Source organism: Entelurus aequoreus, linkage group LG13 (assembly GCF_033978785.1).
Source record: "Entelurus aequoreus isolate RoL-2023_Sb linkage group LG13, RoL_Eaeq_v1.1, whole genome shotgun sequence".
NCBI lineage: Eukaryota > Metazoa > Chordata > Actinopteri > Syngnathiformes > Syngnathidae > Entelurus > Entelurus aequoreus.
Genome location: NC_084743.1, coordinates 51808255 through 51812476, shown reverse-complemented (window position 1 = coordinate 51812476; position 4222 = coordinate 51808255).

The following is a 4222-nucleotide window of genomic DNA, read 5'->3' as shown; positions in this document are numbered from 1 at the left end:
AAGAGGCGCGCTCTGTGGGTGTGTATGTTTGTGTGGGGCGGGGGCGTGTCTGTGTTTACTAAAAACACATAATGGCGAATATATCTCCATGTCTTAACATGGAGATATTCTCACTACTTTTCTTTTGTCAACCACAAAGAAAAGAACATTTTAGTTAAATGTAAGTTGTGTCTTGGATCAAAGATCCCATCTACTGCCCAAAACATCAATTAAAATCTGCTGAAACACCTACAAAAGCAGCATGCTTCGACGAAGCTAGTAAAGACAGACACACTTCACCTCCTAAGCAACAGCGGCTGGATTTTAACGAGGCACTGCTAGCCAGGACAACATTGATAGAGCCATTGCAGCGTGTGTGCTAGAAGACATGCAGGCTATTTCTACAGTGGAGTCACCCGATTTCAGGCAGCTAATTAGCATGATACCGGGCGTCAAATGGCACCTGGACAGTGAGTACATAAAAATGGAAAGCGAGCTAAAGAAAACACTCCAAACTCTGCTTCTGCTCATCATTCAGCACTAAAGGTACACACACTCTGTCAATTCTCTTATATACTCTTTCATTCTAGATTTCTAGAATGTTTGATTATCACATCACTCTAAATGTATAGACTATAAAGTTCACAAACATAAAGAGGGATCCTAGTGGGCCAAGCCAATCTTTCCTTTTCTCTAAACTAAAACTGGGGAAATGCGTAGAGTGTTCTGGGCTTCAGACATGATTTCATTTCAGAATTCCTTGAGAGAGAAAAACGCCTGGTTAGGCTTTGTGTATGTAGTGTGTGCCTTCCTTGGTTTACAGCTATGTTGTTATTATGCTGTTTGTTACTTATGTATGTTATGTTGCAGCTATTTTAAATAGTTTTGTCCATTTGTTCTGGCCTGAAACAAATTGGCCCTTTGAAACATATCTTTGTCTTTGTGTGTTGTACGTAGACCACATTGCTTAGCAGAGTTCAGTGATGCAAATGCATGTCAAGTTGATCAACAGATTGTATTATTCGCCAGTGCAATAACAGTACTGAAATGAAGGCTAAAAGCGCATTAAAGGGGGCCTTAAAAAAAATATATAATAATAATAATATATATACTGTATATATATATATAAGTAACTAAATAGTTACTTTTCACAGTAACGCATTACTTTTTGGTGTAAGTAACTGAGTTAGTAACGGAGTTACTTTTGAAATAAAGTAACTAGTAACTGTAACTAGTTACTGGTTTTCAGTAACTAACCCAACACTGCTTACAGAGGTGACGATTTGACCAAATTTTGTTCTACGTCTTGGTGTATTGCAATCACCTCTGGACAAGGCCCTAGTTCTCCGTCCTTCACTGTTTCTTCTCTGAATGAATTAATCTAATGGTAGGGGTGCAAGCGCATTTAAAACTTTGTAGATGAGACAAGCATCCATAAAGATCTGGTGGCTATCCAGATCAATAATGTCAAGTTTTTTTTAGAATAATACAATTGTGGAAGTGCATTGGTTTCCTGTCAAGGATTTTAACTGCCCTTTTGAAGAGAGACTTGATGGGCTTTAGTACAGTTTCTGTTGCGTGTGTCCAAATAGTGAAACAATAATTTATATGTGAGAATATCATGGCATGCATATAGACTTTAGCCGTCTTGGAAGTGAGGAATGGTCTTATGTGATTGAAATTTGACAGATTGTTTTTAACAATATTTGTGATTTTATTTAACATGCGCTTTGAATGATAAATTTGTGTCAAAGACCACTCCAAGATATTTGAATTTTTCTACGATATCAAGACTCTCTCCATTAACCACTACAGACGGTTGATTGCCCTCTGCTAGCTTACGAGAGAAGAACATAGTCTTTTTGGTATTGAGGTGTAAACAGGATTCACTGCTGATAGTTTTGTCGCAGCTTCTTGTTTTGATTTAGCTTGGACATTGTGGGGAGGCGGGGCCAGCGGATCGACAACGAGCCCGCTCCAAGATGGCGGTGAGGAGGCGTGGCCGGTAGTCCGTCAGCGGGGCAGGGCACACCGGGGCCCGCTCCAAGATGGCGGCGAGGAGGCGTGGACCCGCGTCCAAATGGACTACAGGTGCGTGGGTCGGGCAGCTGGGCACAATCAGGTAATCCCCTCTCTGTAAAGCGTGACAGCCGAGAGAGACAGGGAGAGAGTTGGAGAGCCAGCAGCCACGCATGCAGCGAGAGACGGAGAGAGAGGCCGGAGCCAGAGAGAAGCGGACGCCCAGCGAGAGCGGAAAAGAGCGCAAGACACACGGCGACGCCCGCAGCTGGAGGGAAGGAGCGAAGAGAGAGAGAAAGTGAGAGCGTGAGGAAGACGACGTGCTGCTGGATAGCGGACGGAGGAGCGAGCAGGGAACGGCGAGGCTGAAAAGCAATCCGCAAAAGACTTGTTTTATTGAAATAATAAAGAAGTCTACACCTGCTCAGCACAATGTCCTTCCTTGATGGTCCTACGAACCCGGACGACAGTCAGAGTCGTTCACAGACATAGAGCACTGTATCATCAGCATATAATTGCAAATGAACATCTGGGCAGATTGTAGGTAAGTCGTTTACATAGAGACTGAACAGAATTGGGTCCAAGATAGAGCCTTGGGGTACCCCTGTTGAACAGCTAAGGTAAGGTGACATTGAGTTTCCGACCTGAACAGTCTGTTTTCTATTTGACAAGTATATGATCTCATCCAGCAGAGTGCACTATCAGAGATATTAAAGTGGGACATTTTTTAAATTAATACATTATGATTTAGTGAGTCAAAAGCTCTTTTCAGATCCAGGAAGACAGCTCCCACATAACCACCGTAATCCAACATACCTCTGATGTTCTCATGAAAATAACAAATTGCGGTTTCGGTTGAATGGTATTTCTGAAAACCAAACCAAAATTTTAGTGTAATGTCCAAACATTTGACTGGTACTGTACACTAAAGCACCGGGTTTTTTTTAAACAGTGACAGTGTCAGTGTTGTTGCTGTGAAGCTCCAAAAAAAGGCACACAAGTACAGTACATTATTACATTATTTGTGTTTAAACACACTGTAAATATGAGAAACATTTTTGCAGGCAGTGAAGACCATGATCAAAATCTGAGTATTAAACATGTTCCACATAATTACAAACCTCTAAATTGAACCACTAAAAATTACGGGAGATGATTTACATAATGTACCTGCACCTTTCTTTTTTTTTTACAGTATTAATAATTTGTGGGACTGACTGCCTTTATACAACAGCGAAGTGTATGTAAATATTGTTAAATAAGAGTATGAAATATTTTTTAAGACAGAGGAAGAAAAAAATCTTGTGTCGTCTACTTGCTTAATTATACATAAAAAAAAAATAATACAGACGATACAACGGCCTACATCAGGGGTCCCCAAACTTTTTGACCCGGGGGCCGCATTGGATTAAAAAAAAAATGTGGCCAGGGGCCAGTCTACATATATATATATATATATATATATATATATATATATATATATATATATATATATATATATATATATATATATATATATATATATATATATATATATATATATATATGTACAAACGTATATATATATATATATATATATATATATATATATATATATATATATATATATATATATATATATATATATATATATATATGGTAATTGAAATTGTAGATGCGGACAGACTCACTGCATTCAGAGCATCTTTCTTGTTCGGACAACGGCGTTCAAACACTTCTTTACAAACTACCCATCAGTGAATGCCTTTCCACAGCTAGCAATTATTTTAGCTACCTCGAAGCTGGCCTGAAGAGATGACAGGTTTGCCTGTGTTTGGCGTAGCATTATACTCTGCTGGGCAGCAAATTCCCGGTTTAGCATAGCCAGCTTTTCTCCTCTCACTTTGCCCAGCGAGCTCGCATACTGCCCTCCGTAGCGAGTTTCATAGTGTCGCCAAATGTTAAATTCTTTAAACACCGCCACTGTGTCTTTGCAGATTAGACAAACTGCAAAAAGTCAAAACTCTACACTCGGAAACTATTTTTCCCCAACGATTTCGCCATTTTTTTTCCTCGCGCACTAATTGACTGAAAGAGCTCGCACTTGACGTCACGTTATCAATGGGAAAATGCATTTTCAGACAATATGATTTGCCTGAGCGGATAGCAGACCCCAAGAGTAACAAGCGGTAGAAAATGCATTGATGAATGGGTGAGAAAGGACACATTAAAAAATTATTTAAAA